This window comes from Oryctolagus cuniculus, chromosome 16, assembly GCF_964237555.1.
Source record: "Oryctolagus cuniculus chromosome 16, mOryCun1.1, whole genome shotgun sequence".
Classification (NCBI taxonomy): domain Eukaryota; kingdom Metazoa; phylum Chordata; class Mammalia; order Lagomorpha; family Leporidae; genus Oryctolagus; species Oryctolagus cuniculus.
Genome location: NC_091447.1, coordinates 71,003,971 through 71,023,100, shown reverse-complemented (window position 1 = coordinate 71,023,100; position 19,130 = coordinate 71,003,971). Strand labels below are relative to the sequence as shown.

Here is a 19,130-nt window from a genome sequence, read left to right as displayed (position 1 = left end):
TTGCAATAAACTTATCCAAGTAAATGAAAGATCTCTAGACTGAAAATTATCAAATATTGATGAAAGAAATCATCAAGGACACCAAAAATGGCAAGATATTCCTTGCTCATGGATTGGAAGAATCAATACCATTAAAATGTTTATGCTACATAAAGCAATCTATAGAGATAATACAATCTCTATCAAAATACCTATGCCATTCTTTACAGACTTAGAAAAAGCAATCCTATAACTGATATGGAATCACCAAAGTCCCAGAATAGATAAAGCATGATACCTGAGTACCAAGAATACTACAAAGCTATTGTAAGAAAAACATCATGGTATTTGCATACAAATGGACACATAAATCAATGGAACAGAATAGAGAGGCAGAAATTAGTCCATGTACATACAGCTAACTGATTTTTGACAAAAGTGCTTATACTATTCTTAGAGTAAGGATATTCTCTTCAACAGATGGTGCTGGCAAAACTGGATGTATATAACTAGAAAAATGAAATTACATCCATATCTCCTATCATATACAAAAATCAACTAAAATTGGATCAAAGACCTCAATTTAAGATCTGAGACTATGAAGTTGCTGCAAGAAAAAGTAAGAGAAATACTCAAAGACATTGGGGCATTGGTAAACGGGATGACTTCTTGGACAAGACCTCCAAAGTACAGGCAACAAAATTGAAACTAGACAAATGGAATTATATCAAACTCAGAAGCTTATCATAGCAAAGGAAATGACCTGTAGTGTGAAGAGGTATACAATAGAATGAAGAAAAAATGTTTGTGTGCTTCCTATCCAACAAAGAATTAATAGCTAGACTATACCAGCAACTTAAAAAGTCTTAACAACAAAAACAATCAATTCAGTTAATAAGTTGTCAAAGGACATCAATATACAGTTCTAAAAAGAAGCAATGCAAATGGCCAAGAAATATATGAAAAAAATACTCAACATCTCCAGCCATCAGGGAAATACAAATCAAAGACACAATGAAATATCACTTCATACTCATCAGAATGGATATATTCCAAAAGACAAGAAAGTAAGATATGCTGGTGAGGATGTGAAGAAAATGGAACACTTATCTTAGATACTGTGGGTGGGAATGTAAGTTAGTGCAGCTACTGTGGAAAACACTATGTACATTTCTTAAATAAATAGAAATGGACTTGCCATATGATTCAGCACTCCTACTTCTGTGTGTAAACTCATGAACAAGCTATATGAAAGAGACAACTACACCACCATGTTTATAGCAGGATTGTTCATAATATCCAAAATATGGAGTCAATCAAGCTGTCTATCTGAATGAATAATGATACACACAATGGAATATTATATTCAGCTAGAAAAAATAATGAAATTCTATCATTTACATCAAAGTGGATACAGTTGGAGGACATCATGTTGCATGAAGTAAGCCACAGAAAGACAAGTACAGCATGTTCTCCCTTACATGTTGGAGTTAAAACTGAAAAACATCAAAAAAGAAAGAAATGCTTGTATCTATATTGCAGCAAATAAAGCGTTGTCAATATTTGTTTTATACCTTTGTCAAACCAATGGTTAAGAATATTATATTGCGGCCGATGCTGTGGCTTAATAGGATAATCCTCTGCCTTGCAGCGCTGGCACACCGGGTTCTAGTCCCAGTCAGGGCGCCGGATTCTGTCCCGGTTGCCCCTCTTCCAGGTCAGCTCCCTGCTATGGCCCGGGAGTGCAGTGGAGGATGGCCCAAGTGCTTGGGCTCTGCACCCCATGGGAGACCAGGAGAAGCACCTGGCTCCTGGCTTCGGATCAGTGTGGTGCACTGGCCGCAGTGCGCCGGCCTGAGCAGCCATTTGAGGGTGAACCAATGGCAAAGGAAGACCTTTCTCTCTGTCTCTCTCTCTCTCTCACTGTCCATATTGCCATATTTTTAATGCTGTATGATTACTTTAAAATCTACTCTATATATCTGAAATGGTCATATTTCTTTTGTTTATTATTTTTAGCCCTTGCCTATATTCTTTCTAAACTAGGGACTTTTTTCTTTTATGCAGTTAGAGATTTGGTGATTTTTGTGTGTGTAGTTTGTTTTTTGGTGGATCATTAAGCCCTTGATTGTAACATAAATTAAAAATATGTTATCAGGGGCCAGCACTGTGGCATAGTGGGTAAAGCCATAGTGGCTTTACCCATATGGGTTCCACTTCTAGTACCGGCTGCTCCACTTCCAATTCAGCTCCCTGCTATGGCTTGGGGAAGCAGTAGAAGATGGCCCAAGTCCAGAAGCTCCTGGCTCCTAGCTTCGGATTGGCATAGCTCCAGCCTTTGCAGCCAACTGGGGAGTGAACCAGTGATTGAAGACCTCTCTCTCTCTCTCTTTCCTTTCAAGTAATAAAAATAGATCTTCTCTCTCATCAATAAAAATGAATTAATACAAATGAAAATAGATTTGAGTAAAATTTATTTTTCAAGCAACAAAAAAAGGAAAAAGACATTAAGGTTTGAGGGTTGTGTAGGATTGTAACACTCTCAAGGCATTTCTCATTTTTAACTCATTTGTTAAAATAAATTGATTTTTAAAGTTTTAAGATGTAACAATTTTAAACATTTTGTCATTTTCACTTCATTTATAGAAATTTTATACTTATGCATATGAACTATCTTTTTCTTGAAAACAGAAATACTAATCTCACACATAAGAAGTTCATGAACATGATTATAACATAGGAAAAAAGGATTACATTGTCATGTACACAGTATAATTAACGTGAAGCAATATTTATAGCCATATGGCAAATGGGATATGACATCCACAACTTTTATACTTTATATACATATTAATTTCCTCAAATATAATAAAAATGTGATATTTGTATTTCTGTGTCTGGCTTCTTTCACTTAGTAGAATGATATCCAGTTCCATACAAAGTTGACATTATTACCTCTTCCAATTATTACAGAAGCCAATGCAATGGATAATGTTTTTAGAATCAACAGCAATAATACTGACTTCCATGATAACTAGCAAATGAAGATTTTAATCATGACAAGTATGTGTGAAGGCTTACGTTGGCCCCAGTAAATTCTTTCGGTTGCTCAAAATGCTCAAAGAAAGGTGAACAATGATATAATACTAAGAAAACATTTGGTCCGAAACATGTATGTAAACATGATAAAAATCTTGAGACAAATCGTGTTTCAAAAACTGACAGCTAAAATTATACAGGTATGAATCTGAGGCTGGTGACGTGCTGCAGTAGATTGAGCCATAGACGTGACAATGGCACCTCAGTTGAGCACCATTCAAGTCCCAGGTGTTCCATTCCCAACCCAACTGCCTCCTAATGCACCTAGGAGAGCAGCAAGAGGAGGCCCAAGTACTTTGGTCCTTGTCAGCTATGTAGGAAACTTGCACGGAGTTTCAGGTTCTTGCCTTGAGCCTGTCCCAGCCCTGGCTGCTGCAGCCATTTGAAGAGTGAACCAGTGGATAGAAGATCTCTCTCTCTCTCTTTCTCTGTAATTCTGTCAAATAAATAAATCTTTAAAAAGGTATAAATCTAAGCTCATCTTAAATTTTGTTTTATTATTCCTTATTTGAATACCTTGTTAACTATTATATTTAGAAATTCTTGTGATTGAACTGTAGTCTACATTTTAAATAAAAAATGAGATGATGTAGTAAGAATTTCACAAAAATTATCTTTGAGATAAAATATCAAGAACTTGATAACTATAAAATTAAACCACCTATAGGTGGTACCTTATAGTACCTATAGTACCTTATAGTACCTAAAACTAAGCCACTTTTTATGAATTTCCTGAAAATCAGGTAGCTTTAACATTTCAGTGGGATTCTGAAATATAAAAATGTAAATTAGAATTAATGTAGAAGTTTTGACTCTGGTTTATGAGATGATTCCAAAAAAATGAAAAAAATGACTTGATGGGGAAAAATGAAAAAAAAATTATAAAACGAAATGCTAAAATTCCCATATCATTAATCACACAGAGAGAATTTCTGGAAAAGTTGTCAAAATTAAAAATATAACAGGAAGGATTAATTTGGATAGTCAGTAGAACCATTGTCTTGTGGAACAATAACATATGGACTGAATGCTTTGTTGTATAAAGGAAAATAATTCTGTCATAATTATTCTTCAAGCAATTGAGATATTAGGAGTCACAATATAGAATGATCACACTTCTCACTTCGCATCAATATATTTTCTTCCAATGTAGACACACATATCCCTTAAATTGACTGTCCAACAGATTGTACTATATTTTTAAAAAGATTTATTTATTGGGGGCCTGTGCTGTGGCAAACTGGGTTAACATCCTGGCATGAAGCTCCGGCATCCCATTTGGGTGCTAGTTCAAGATAAATATATCTTGAAAATCAGAGTTACACAGATAGAGAAGAGGCAGAGAGAAAGTCCTCCATCTGCTGGTTCACTCCCCAGTTGGCCACAATAGCCACAGCTTGACGGATCCAAAACCAGGAGCCAGGAGCTTCCTGCAGGTCTCCCACGCAGGTGCAAGGACACAAGAACTTGGGCCATCTTTTACTGCTTTCACAGGCCATAGAGAGCTGGCCTGGAAGAGGAGCAGCCAAGACTAGAACTGGAGTCCATATGGCATGCTGGCACTGCAGGTGGCTTTACCAACTGCACCACAGTGTACTATTTTTGTAAAGTCTTGAATTTAGAAATTGAGAGTTATTTGTGGAATTCAAGAGCCACTAATATTATATGAACTATGTTGATGTGAATCAAGCAAAGCATTTTTGAAGCAACTTAGCATAATAGTATATCAGAAATCAACTTAAATATACATGAGACAACATAATATGTCGGTTTAAGTTCCATCAGTGCTCCAACAAACACTGTCCAGAACCAGTAGCAGAGTCTTCCCTGTGGGGAGCAACTCGGACTAGACTGTTACTGGAATTAAGACTTATTCTATGCATCTGCTCTCCCACAATATGGCGCTGAGAAGGGAGGAAACAGCTTCTACACAGCTGCCTCCAGTTCAACCAATAAACAGCAGGACCTGCTCCTGATTGGAGGAGAGCAGCGTACTCGGCGTGTGGGTAGCAGAGTTGGGATTGGTGGAAGGGGACTATAAAGGAGGAGAGAGACAACATGCACCAGGAACACCTGAGGAACATCTGAGCAGCCCCCGAGAGAGCTGGCCGGCGGTGTGTCGTTCCTCCGCGAAGAGGGGGAGCGACATAATGGTGCCGTGACTCGGATATGAAGCCTAGGCAGGGTTTAGTGTCGTTCCTCCATGAAGAGGGGGAGCGACACTTCCCTTCCTCCTTTTGTGATAGAAAACCACCTATTCAATTGACTCACAAATCCAGATTCGGGACTGGCTGTCAGTGTATAACTATATTTCCTTTTTACATTTAAATATTTATTATCATTGGTTATTATTTATTTATTATTTATTATTATTATTAAGTTTAAAATTATTAAACTAAAATTATGAAGTAATAATGACTTTATGTACATTTCTCCTAATGTTTCCTCTATGAAAATATCATAGCAATATATTTGTGACAATTAATCAACCACACTTGGTCTCACTTATTTTTTTATCCAAACTCCTTTTATTATTCCTACCTCTTCTCCTTTCCAATTTTGATGTCCATTTTTTCCCTAATCCCTAATTGCCCTTGCTAATATTCTAAAGACTGTACTAAAGAAGAACTGTGGAAGTGCAGAGTTTGTTTTATTCCAGATCTGAAGGGAAATGCTTTATGTTTTTCCTCATTCACTATGATATTGGCTGTTAGTGTGTCATATATAGTTTTTCTAATTTTGAGGTGTATTATTTCTGTGCAGAATGTTTTGGGGACTTTCATCATAAATGAACATTGAACCTCTTTTTAAAGATTTTTATTTATTTATTTGAGAGAGAGAGTTACAGACAGTGAGAGGGAGAGACAGAGAGAGAGGTCTTCTTTCTGTTGGTTCACTCACCAGGTGGCCGCAATGGCTGAAGCTGCGCTAATCTGAAGCCAGGAGCCAGGTGTATCTTTCCCAGTCTCCCACGTGGGTGCAGGGGCCCAAGGACGTGGGCCATCTTGTACTGCTTTCCCAGGCCACATCAGAGAGCTGGACTGGAGGAGGAGCAGCTGGGACTAGAGCCGGCGCCCATATGGGATGCCGGTGCCGCAGGCAGAGGATTAACCTACTGCGCCACGGTGCCAGCCCTGGAACCTTGAATCTTTTCAAATGCTTTCTCCATATCTATTAAGATTCATATATTTTTGTTCTTCATTCTGTTATGATTTGTGATGTTTATTGATTTGTTATTGCATCTTTGAGATAAATCCCATTGCCCATGATGTTGTGTTGGATTGAGTTCGCTAATATTTTTTGAGAATTTTTGCATCTATATTCCAGAAGAATAATGGTCAACAGTTTTCTTTTTGTGTGCATCTTTTTTTTAGTTTTAGTATCAGAGTGATGCTAACCTCAAAAAAAAGTTTCATAGAGTTGCATCCTTTTAAATATTTAGGAATAGCTGGAGAATATTGAAGCTACCTTTTCTTTAAATGGCTTGTACAATTCAATATAAAGCCATGAAGTCTTGGATTTTTTTTTGAAGGGAGGTGTTCAATTTATTGTTCAATATAATTCCTTGTTATGGGGTCTACTTAACTTTTCCATATCTTCTTTATTTAATCTGGGAAGATAATATATATTTGTCAAATTTTCATTTCTTTTAGGATTTCCAGTTATTAGCATATGCTTGTTCATTTTAGTTTCTAGTGATCCTTGGTATTTTTTGTGGTATCCATTGTAATGTCTTCTTTTTCATCTCTAATTGTATTTATTTGAAATTTTTTTCTTTGTCAGTATGCTTAAAATGTTGTCTATTTTGTTTATATTCTCAAACACCAGCTTTTAATTTTTTTGATCTTGTGTATTTTTTCTTTCAATTTCGTTTATTTCTGCTCTGATTCTCATCATTTCTCACCTCCTGCTAGTTTTAGATTTGTTTGTTCTTGTTTTATAAGTCTTTGAAATGTGTTAGATTGCTTATTTTTGACCTTTCTACTTTTTTAAAATGTAAGCACTTAGGGGCTGACTCTGTGGCATAGCAGGTAAAACTGCCACCTGCAGTGCCAGCATCCCATATGGGCACCAGTTCGAGTCCCAGCTACTCCACTTCAGATTCCGCTCTCTGCTAATGTGCCTGGGAAACAGTGGAAGATGGCACAAGTCCTTGGGTCCCTGCACCTATGTGTTAGACTCAGAGGGATCTCCAGGTTCCTGGCTTTAGATCAGCCCAGTTCCAGCTGTTGCCGCCTTTTGGAGAGTGAATCAATGGACAGAAGATAGCTCTCTCTCTCTCTCTCTCTCTCTCTCTCTCTCAGAGAGGCCTCTGTCTCTTCCTCTCTGTAACTCTCTACCTTTTGAATAAATAAATAAATAAATCTTTTAAAAAGTGCATGCACTTCATGCTATGTTCTTTCCTCTTAATATGCTTTTGCTGTATTCCACAGGCTTTCATATGTTGTTCTTTCACTTCCATTTGTTTACATTTATATTTGTTTCATTTGTTTCAATTTAAATGTCTTCAATGATGTACTGGTAACTCAAGAACATATTGTTTAATTTCTGTGAATTTCTAAATTTTCTGCTATTTTTGTGTTGATTTCCAGTTTTTTGGATGGTATGAGAAGATTTCAAACTTTTCAAATTTAATGAGACTCAATTTGTAGCCTCATATTTGATCTACCATAGAAAATGTTCCTTATGTTGATGAGAAGAATGTGTATTCTGTAGCAATTGAGTGAAATGTTCTGTAAACAGCTGATATGTTCATTTTCTCAGTAGTATGTTTTAATTATAATTATCTTTGTTTATTTTCTGTGTGGATGATCTGTCCATTGATGACAGTGGGATATCAATTCTTCCCACCTCTGTTGTTTTAGATTCCATATTTCTTCTATTGGGTCTAATAATATATCTGGGTAGTCTTGTTTTGGAAGCATATGCATTTATGGTTGTTTTATCCTTTGGCTGAATTGACCCCTTTTATCATTATATAGTGTCATTTGTCTCTTTTTATAGTTTTTGACATAAAGTCTGCCTTGTCTGCTATAATTTTATCTATGCTCACTTGTTTTCGGCTTCCATTTGCCTGGTGTAGCTTTATCTAGTCCTCACTTTAAGTCTATGTGTATCTTCACCTGTGAAGTGTGTTTCTTGTAGGCAGCCTATAGTGGACTCTTGTTAATCCATTCAGGCAACCTATATATTTCAACAGAGGAATTTAATCCACTTACATTCCAGATTTATGCTGACAGACAAGAAGTTACTGCTGTCATTATGTTGATTTGTTCCTGATTGCATCTGCTCCATTAGTGAATTTGGTAGTGTCCTGTCTTTTAATGTTGTTTCCTTCTGATGTAGGACTCCATTCAGGTTTTCTTGCAAGGCTGGTCTGAAGGCGATCAATTCTCCCAATATTTGCTTGTTTGGGAAATACTTCATTTCTCCTTCACTATTTTTTTTGACAGGCAGAGTGGACAGTGAGAGATAGAGACAGAGATAAAGGTCTTCCTTTTCTGTTGGTTCACCCCCCAGTGGCCACTGCGGCCAGTGCGCTGCAGCCGGCGCACTGCGCTGATCTGAAGCCAGGAGCCAGGTGCTTCTCCTGGTCTCCCATGGGGTGCAGGGCCCAAGGACCTCGACCATCCTCCACTGCACTCTCGGGCCACAGAAGAGAGCTGGACTGGAAGAGGAGCAACTGGGACAGGACCGGCACCCTGACTGGGACTAGAACCCAGTGTGCTGGCACCGCAGGCAGAGGATTAGCCTATTGAGCCGTGGCGCTGGCCTCTCCTTCACTATTAAAAGACAGTTTTGGGCTGGCCGGCCAGCCTCTTCTTCACTATTAAGAGACAGTTTTGGGCTGGCACCTGGATCCTGGATTCAGATCAGTGCAGTGCACTGGCCGCAGCGCACCTGCTGCAGTGGCCATTGGGGGGTGAACCAATGGAAAAGGAAGACCTTTCTCTCTGTCTGTCTCTCACACTGTCCACTCTGCCTGTAAAAAAAAAAGATAGCTTCACTGGAATTCACTGGATATAATATTTTTTTTCGTTTTTGGCTTTTTTTTTGCAACAAAAGACACTATTTATTTGGAATATGCATTACCAGTACAAATCAGGAGACCGTAAACCCTACACTGTGTTAGTATTATTAGAGAACACAAAAGTTCAGTTGGAATCAAAAGGGACAGAAGCCTGTGCTCTCACAGAAGCAGAAAAGCTTAAACTTTCAAAATCAAAACAGAGCAGAGCTTTGCAGGTTTATACTCTGAATAATAAGAAGGGAGGGGTAGGAGGAGACTAGAACACACAACCAAAGGAAAGCACTTCCAAACAAAACCGCCCAAGGCAAGAAACAAAGTAATAAGATAGAAAAGGAAGAAAACATTGAATGTTTTATTTATTTTAACAAAAGAAAAAAGTTTACAAAAATAAACGATTCCAGAAAGCTTTGAGCTAGGGATTGAAACCATGAAGGTGATGTGAAAAGCTCGTCTATCTCGTTAGGACTTAAAAACAAGAGCACAAGTGTTTGGGTACAAAGACTTCCCAAAGTGTCACTTCACAATGCTGCCTTCATTCTTCACTTGTTTGTTCCTTACATTCTGGATGCTTGCTAAGCACCTTCTCCAACGAAAGATGCTGAAAATTAAATATCTTCTAGGTAATACTGCTTTCTTTCTTCCTATAACTAATAACATTCTGAATCAAGTCAGCTTTGCAGTTTGCTTTAAGCAGCTACCTAAACTGGTGATAACTAACAGGCACCCTGGCAGGAAATCAAACTCAACTTTTCAGCATTAAAACTCAGAGCTGAGTCTCGTTCAGCATGGCACCAACCCTTCATCCAAGTCAGGACTCAATGGATCAGTAGGCAGAGTGGCCCCGGAGTCTGCATCCTGCACGTGTTCTACTTAGCCAACGGTGCCCGTGATACCAGTCTCACCCGTGGGATTCCTCTGGAAGAAGAATCCTGTCTCATTGGAAAAGGCCTCACAGATTGTTGTTATTAATCAGGGAGAAAGAAAAGAAAGCACTCAGTTATTATATTGAGAACCAACACAGGTAAACACCTTCTCCTACAGGATAACAAGTTCATCCTGATTTGAATTTTTCAAGGGCCACAAGGAGAAGCAAGTACCTGATTTTGTTTTTCTCAGGGACTGTGAGAGAACCATACATTCGGGAAATGTAGGTCACATTGAGACATCCACATTCTAAAGCAAAGTAGGAGGAAGCTGCCTACTCTACCAGTGTCATCTTTTCACATCACCTCATATTGTTAGGGTAGAGAAGCATCTGCTGCCCAAGGAATGACTCCAAGAGACACTCTCATGCAATCAGCAGGGGGTTTATTGATCCAGCATGCTGGGGCTCTCTGACACACAGGAACAGAGCAGCCCTGGGAAGTCGAGGGTCAGGGTTTTTATACAATTTTCAGAGGCACTCCACACGTCATGGTACCATTTAGCAAATCATCTCATCACGCGGGAAATTCAAAAGACATCTCCCAAAAATGGGATGCCTTTGGGGTTGATGCCCTTTGAATTGATTGGCCGAAGCATAGGGTCTGAGCTGCTGGGGTGTACGTGCCAAACTGCAGGGTCCTACACAAGACTACGGGAAAGTTTGTGGCTTATCTGGGAACTCAGGGACAGGGAACTGGTTGGGGGAGGCAAGATACAGGAAAGGGGTAGGGAGGGGCTTTGTGCAAACAGCTGGTGAGGCAGAGGTTACATAGTTTGTTTTATTTATTTTTTTATCTTTACAGCTGCACATAGTTTCAGCTTTGGGGGAGGAGGCTTAGCCCCCCATAAACAAACCAAAAATAACACAAAGCAAAAACATATTTTTTGTGTATTTTTAAGAGTAGGAATAAGAAAAGAAAAGAATTTATTTCTGGGTCTCAAAGTTAATAAACATAATAACGTGTTAGATTGTACCTATTAAGCTCACTATTCCAACCTTTTTTTTTTTTTAGTTTACAAAATGAATTACTGTCACTTATAAACACTGTGAAACAAGAAATGGATGTGCACAACTCAACACTTTTCTAGCATTCTTGAACTAATTCACAAATGCAAGAAAATAAAAGAAAAATAGGGGAAATGATTAATATAGGTAGTTTGGTGTTAAAAACTAATGCAGGCATGATGTGCATTGTCACAGAAAGAAAGGGGAAAAGTCCCCATCCTGTGTTGCGTGCTAGGAGGGTCATTGTTAAAATTTTTTATTATAAACACTATTAAATTCAGACCACTTTTTTGTTTTTTTTATCTGAATACACAAGAACATTCATTATCAATATTCATCATCAATACTACAAAGAAGGAGACACAAGTCGCAAGAAACAATGGAAAATGTTAATAAAGCTGAAAGAATCCTTGAGTATTTTTTGTTTTTTTTAAGTTTTTTTTTAAAATTTGAGTTTCTGTAGTTTTATCTTTTTTGGTATCAAAGTCACGTTTTTCTGGGCAGAAAAACAAAAGCAGACAGAAAGAGGCAATAAAGATATTTGGTGAGAAAAGGCAACCAGCAAATAAAGAGCAATCACCACAGCAAAATAAAAAATAAAATAAAATAAAATAAAATAAAATAAAATAAAATAAATTGAAAGAAGGTGCTACTTGGCAAAATTACTGCATGGGAATTAATTCCATACCGGGGGAGGAGTTAGGAGTAGAAAGGGGAAATACTGAAGTCACAAGGTGGGTAAACCCAGGGTCTAGCATCCTTTCTCAGGGGACATTTGCTGTCAGGGAAAATGGAGCATTCCCACTTTACTAGAATACGGAGGAATCCCAGGGCACATGTTGTTTCTATAGGAAACGCCCAGAGGCGGGCTCTTTCCACCCCCACTCTTCTGCTGCCGCGTTCTCCTGCTTCCTGTGGCTGCCATCTTGGAAGTGAGCGAGAGCATGAAGGGAAGGCTGTGGGACGGTACTGGCTCTTCCAGAGGACTGAGTGAAGTGCTGGCTGGGTCAGTGGTATGCGAGGTAATCATCAGTGAAAACTACTGCTGGGAGAGAAACCACCTGTGCAAATGCAGCACTGCGCCGATCCTTTTCATTAATTTAACGTGGCCACGATTCAGTCCAAATCTGGAGTTCTCCTTGTTTCCAGTGCACCCCTCCCCCCCCTTTGCTTTAATCCCTTCCTACTTTGCTCCAACTCAATCAAATGTGCTCCACTCACGTTCCTGCGTGAGTCACCTTAAGACAAAGTTTTTCACTGGTTGTATGAACTCCAGAGTTGTACAAAGATGCTCCTTCTAGGCACCCTCTTCTTCTGGTCTGTAGGACCCCAAAAGCGGTGTCCTCTTGTGACGACCCCAGAAACACAGACTCCGGACCAGACGATGCAATAGAGCAGGAGGTAATTTTATTTCATTTGTACAAATGGGCCCCCTACTGCTGCAAGCAGCAAGCAAGTGAGAGGAGCCCCGAGCAGCTATCTCACACAGCTTTTAAGGGGCAAAACCACAAAATTAACATACCATGGGGTGGTGTAAGTTTATTGGGTAACTACAATGGGAGGAGGTCGTCGAGGAGGAGGAGAAACGGGGCTACGTGCCCTACGTGTCTAAGCTTGGACAAGGGGAGGTTGTCCTTGAAGAGCAGAAAGGGATGGCTACGTGCCCTACGTGCCTCACGGTTTCTTTGTTAAGCTTGAACAAGCACAGGGGAGGGGGCTTAGGTGCATACCAGGATGTTCTGTCGCCCTTATCTCTGGGTAGTAGCCCTTATCTCTGGGTAGTAGCTATCTGCTTTCTCTGTGAACTTAGTTTACTCCCCATTTCCCAGGACTGTTTTATTAAGGCCATTTTTTATGGCGGCTCTTGGCTCCTTTCAGGTCCTGTTCTGATCAGGGCACGGGTCAGCAGACACTGTCTTTCTAGGGCCCTCAGTCATTACATTTTGCTGAATATTTATAGTTTCTGTATACATATCCTTGGGCATCTCAAGTATCCCCGACTTGCCCAAACACATACAGAGGAGTGTTTTCTGTTCGATACTCTCGTGCCCTATGGAATTTCCACGACTTTTTTTTTAAGAGGATCATGCTCACCCCTTAAAGTCTTGTGCCTTTCCCTGGCAGCCTCTCAAGCAGGGAAGGTGTGATAGGGGACCAAGTACTCACAAGGCCACATACTGGACTCAGGTACAGACTAAGAGAGCCATATCCTATCTTCCTACGTTGGAAGCTTTTCTCTATCCTAAGAGACCAACCACACCAAAACAAAGAAAAATCAACAACTCTTCTCTTTCTGATCATGGTGATGACATCAGGGTACTGATGGTTAGCAGAGGTTACTTACAATAGGAAAAGCATTCATTGTCCACATTTAGCATGAACCCGTTTACCTTAGGGAAATTATTTCTGTTTTCACATTTACAGATTGGATATGAATGAAATCAATGTCTTCCATTTCGCACAAGCCTCTTGGTGAGCCAGGCATAGTAATCGCCATTTACAGATTAAAAAAAAAAAAATGAAGCACCTAGAGCCGTGACCACCAACCACTTAATCAGGTCACAGAGCTGCCATGCTTATTACTGGGCAGAGTTGGTTGGCTGTGAAGAATGTGAATTTGGATGACAGTCACAAATGGCTTTCTAGTGCCTGCTATCTTCACCTAAGATGTTCCCAGGGAATAAACACCACTGAGCTGGTTTCAATGAAAATATTATCTCTTCTTATCCCAAATGAAGCTAGCAAAAAGTTTATTTGTACCATGTTCTTATACAACTCTTCCCGAGAAAGAGGCCAAGATCAGGAACATAGTGCCCCATAGCACTTTGAAAAACCTATACCATATGCCTAACACAAAAACCAAAATAAGACAATCAAATCCATTGTGGACATTGTAAGTACTGTGTGTGGCTCCCTGGGAGCTCCAGAGCTGGAGGGAATGGGAATAGTTAGCACTGGAAATCTGGCCTTCCTTGCCATCAAGTCATATAAAGCCAACCTAGCAAGTGCAAGTACATGCTGGCAGGCCTGCTGGTCCTGGAAGTCCCAGGCACTCGCTGCTTCTCTGTGTCATGACTGTCACTTAGAGTTGCCAGTTCCCTCTGTGGGTCTCACAAGGTGTAGTGCAATGATTACTCATGTAGGTATTTGCATATGACATCTTGGGGAAGTGTAAGAAGAGAGTGTGTGTGCCTACATGAGTGTGAAGGGGCAGGAGGAGTGCTTCAGACAAGAAGCCTCGACTCCTTAGTGAAGCTTTCATCACCATGCCCAAGTCAGACCTGGCTTTGTAATGGGTTCCAAACATTGCTTACTAAGTTTGGAAAGGGTTGCATAGACTGCCTCTGAAATTAAGAGCTGCTGTGGGGCAGATGAAGAGGCCTGTAGGAGCTCTACCCTTGCTGTCCCTTGTGTCCACCCCTGCTGCCTGACTCCCTGCCTGGAATCAGTCTAGGAGAGCTGACACTGCAGAGTGGTACCTTTAGAAGTGTAGCCATGGCAGTCCCCAGTGCATACCTGGGGCTCAGAAGGAAGAGAAGGAGAGTGTTCCAATCAGTACTGTCCCCAAGGAGCAAAAGCAAGAGGAGGCAGGGAGGCCTGGAATGAGTAGGGCAATGTGGCATATTCCTGCTAAGAGGTAGTGAGAGACAGAGAGGGACTGCCTGTCAACACAGAGAGGGAGGGATCCGAGTGAGGTAAATTTGGTTCCTCAGACCACCAGCATGAAAACAAACACCTTTATTATTTTCTTTGTAGTCTTTTTTTTTTTCCTCTTTAAATTCCTGTAATTGTTGAAAATATCCTTCAGGGATATAGTAGAGGGCAGGGACCTTGGGCATCTAGGACAGAGGGAAAGGGACAGGGAGGATGTCGGAAACCAGGCTGACAGCTGGAGGCAGGGAAGGGTGGCTTCTACCTAGAAAAAAAAAAGGGAAGAGTATAAAGAAGTGTCCAGATTGGCTGAAATAGCATCCCAAAGGAGTGAAGAGAAGGAGACTCTTAGTGTGTTTGCTGATTGCTTCGACCTCCAGTATAACCGCTTCAACGTTGGGAGAGAAACTCTCCCTCCTGCCCCTGCCCCAACTGAGGCCCAGGGTCAGCCAGGATTTGATTGCTGGGAGATCAGTTGGAAGTATCAGAGTGAACACTGCCAGGGCCTTCTGTAGGGGAGGTCACTGATGAAGGGGTAGTAGCATCCTGCCAACCTCCATTATCACTGATGCCCTGCGAACTATACATCTGACTGGCTGTGAGTCCATCACTGTCCTCCTGTCTGGCTGATAACATGGCGAAGGGTATCCACCTATGATTGCATATTGGCTCCAACCTGGGCCCCTTGGTAAGAATCCCCATTGAGTGACTGCATGTTCGTGAACAAATCTCCAGAGTTTGACATGTTAAAAGAACTGGAAGAACCAGCTGAGTTGGGGTTTGAGGGTGAGTTAGCTTGGCTTCCATGGGCTGACACATTGGTAGCAGTGACAGCTGTTTTGGCAGCATAAATATTAGCTTCCTTTTGAAATTTACCTATGTTCTTCTTGTACTGGATTCTCTTGTTTCTAAACCAGTTTGATACCTGGGAGACTGTGATGCCACACTTCTTGGCTAATTCTTCTTTGGCTTCCTCACTGGGGTAAGTGTTGCTGAGATGGGAATAGAAATATTCATTCAGGATTTCCGTTGCCGGGTTGTTGAAATTCCGTCTCTTCTGCTGCGCATCCAGAAATCAGGAATGCAGGATCATGATGGCCTCACACGTGCCCTGCTTGAGCTGCATCTGGATGGAGCTGAACCTGTAGTAGATGGTGTTTACCATCCGCTCGATCTCCTTCGGGGAGATGGGCCTGGTCTGGCTTTGTTCTTGCAGGAATGTGGGTGGTGAACTCATTGCATGCCTGCTCATATTTCTCCACCTCCGTGTGGTAAATTTGTCTGATCTGTGAGAGTTTGGCTCTGTAGTCAGAATGTTCCACTGAGTTGTCGGAACCTGCTCCTCAGGAAGCTGCTGCAGCTGCTGCGGCTGATCCACCCCCCTTCTCAGGGCCGGCCACGCCTTCTGCCAACAGCATGTTGTCCAGTCGCATTAGCTGGGGGTCCATAGGCTCTTCTTCCTGGGCTCCCCGGATACTCAACACTGTTTTTTCTTTGATTTCACACAACACATTAAACAAGGTAGGCTTCATTCTGTGGCAGTTTAATGCATGCTTTCTGGCCTGCACCTCATCCAAACTCTGGTCTGTGATGGTCATGATCTGCTACTGTAAGATGTCTCCAGTGTTCTGCTTCCTCCCACCCTCCCCTGTCCTGTGAGTGCTGGGACAGGCCTGGGTGCCTGGCCATCCCGACCCTATCATGGGAATGTATCAGCCTGGGCTGCTGGTCCATCTCCAAAGGCTGCGGCAGACCCGGGCGCTTCCTCCTCTGCTCCTCGGCTCAGCTCCGGGGGGAAGCACCGAGGCTTTTTATGCTTCAGGCTGTCTTCAGATCCTTCCCACTTGGAGAAAAGAAATCAGAGCTGGCTTTTGGTTTTGTAGTCTGGTTTCCTTTTGCAAGGCAACAATGGGCTCCCAGCGCTTAAATCTGTGGCTTAATCCTTTTGCAAATAGGCATTGATAGGGAGAAAGGATAGGAAGGCAGGGGGATTGCAATGCAAACTTTCATCCCACACCCCGTGGGCCCCCATCCCCACTCCGGGCTGGAGCGAGCTCTAAGGGCGTCGGCTGTTGCCAGCACATCTCCCCCAGCCTCTTCAGCAAGCAACGCACAGGCGCTCTCCTCCAAAAACATATACAGAAAAACCACAGCCTACTAGGAGGAGGAGGGGGAGGGGGCGAGGGAGGAGGAAGTGGGGGAGGAGGAGGAACAGGAGAAGGAGGAGAGGGATGTAATATTATTAATAGGAAGTTTTTTTTTTTCCTGTCAAGGCCTTAAATATATGGTTTCTACTGAGAAATCTGATGTTACTCTCATTGATTTTCTGTTATTTGTAAACTGACATTTTCCATTACTGTCTTTAGGTTTCTCTCATTGACCTTACCATTTTACATTTGGCTATAATCTGTTTTTGGTAGTGGTCTATTTAGGTTTAGTCTGCTTGTGGTTCTTTCAACTTCCTGTATCTGTATGTCTATATCTCTTTTGAGATTTTGAAAGTTTTTTTTATTTTATTTTGTAGGTTCTCAATGCCTTTTTCTTTCTCTCTTTTTTTAAAGATTTATAGTAGTGAATTAAGCTGCCACCTTCCCATATGGGTGCAAGTTCAAGTTCTGATCCAGTTCTGATCCAGCTCCCTGCTAATGTGCCTGCTAATTTGGGAAAGCAGCAGAGGATGCTACAAGTGCTTGGGTCCCTGCACCCATGTGGGAGAACTGGAGGAAACTCCTGGCTTCTGGATTCAGCCTGGCCCAGCCCCAGCTATTACGGCCATTTAGGGAATGAATTTAGGGAATGAATCAGTAGATAGATTACCTCTCTCCCTGTTTCTTCTTTCTCTCGGTAACTGCCTTTCAAATAAACTTTTTAAAAACTTGAACAATTTTATTTTTATTTCTTAGGAAGGTAGACTTACAAAGATGCAGGGAGAGATAGAGGGAGAAAGAGAGGGAGATCTTCCATCTGTTGGATATTACCCAGATGGCTGTAATGGATGGGACTGGGTCATGGCAAAGCCAAGAGCTTGGAACTCCATCCAAGCTTCCCACATGATCCATCTTCCAATGTTTTTCCAGGCACTTTAGTAGGGGATTCGATCAACAGTGGAGTAGCTGCTACTTGAATTGACACTCACATGGGATGTGAGCATCACAGGTGGAGGCTTAAGCCAAGGTACCACAATGCCAGTCCCCTTCTTTCTCCTCTCTGTCATGTATTTCTATGATATGAATATTTGCTCACTTTTTAAAAAAAAATATTTATTTTACGTGAAAGTCAGAGTTACACAGAGAAAGAAAGAGAGGCAGACAGAGGTCTTCCATCTGCTGGTTCACTCCCCAGTTAGCCACAACAGCCAGAGCTACACTGATCTGAAGCCAGGAGCCAGGAGCTTCTTCCAGGTCTCCCATGTGGGTGCAGGGTTCTACTGCTTTCCCAGGCCACAGCAGAGAGCTGGATTGGAAGTAGAGCAGCCAGGACTCAAACCAGTGCCCATATGGGATGCAGGCACTGCAGACAGCAGCTTTACCCACTACACCATAGTGCCAGCCCTGAATATTTGTTCATTTAATTTTATCACATATATAGCATAGTCTTTGTTCCTTCGTTCCTTTAAATTTTTTTTCTTTGTTTTTATCTCACTGAGTTTTTTTTTTTAACTTTCATTTAATGAATATAAATTTCCAAAGTACAGCTTATGGATTACAATGGCTTCCCCCCTCCACATAACTTCCCTCCCACCTGCAACCCTCCCCTTTCACACTCCCTCTCCCCTTATATTCACATCAAGATTCATTTTCAATTCTCTTAATATACAGAAGATCAGTTTAGTATATATTAAGTAAAGATTTCAACAGTTTGCACTCACATAGAAACACAAAGTGAAAAATACTGATTGAGTACTAGTTATAGCATTAAATCACAATGTACAGCACATTAAGGACAAAGATCCTACATGAGGAATAAGTGCACAGTGACTCCAGTTGTGGCTTAACAAATTGACACTCTTGTTTATGGCATCAGTAATCACCCAGGGCATGAGTTGCCAAGGCTATGGAAGCCTTTTGAGTTCACCGACTCTGATCATATTTAGACAAGGCCATGGTCAAAGTGGAAGTTCTCTCCTCCCTTCAGATTAAGGTACCTCCTTCTTTGATGACCTGTTCTTTCCACTGGGATCTCACTCACAGAGATCTTTCATTTAGGTTTTGGGATTTTTTTTTTTGCCAGAGGGTCTTGGCTTTCCATGCCTGAAATACTCTCATGGGCTTTTCAGCCAGAGCTGCATGCCTTAAGAGCTGATTCTGAGGCCAGAGTGCTGTTTAGGACATCTGCCATTCTATGGGTCTGTTGTGTATCTTGCTTCCCATGTTGGATCATTCTCTCCCTTTTTGTTTCTATCAGCTAGTATTTGCAGACACTATTCTTGTTTATGTGATC

At 41.2% G+C, this 19,130-nt stretch overlaps 1 pseudogene; it reads right to left on the bottom strand.

Annotated features, from left to right (window-relative positions):
* Window positions 1–12,236: 12,236 nt before the first annotated feature.
* Window positions 12,237–18,321, bottom strand: LOC100346934 (pre-B-cell leukemia transcription factor 1 pseudogene; annotated as a pseudogene).
* Between the last annotated feature and the right edge of the window lie 809 nt (window positions 18,322–19,130).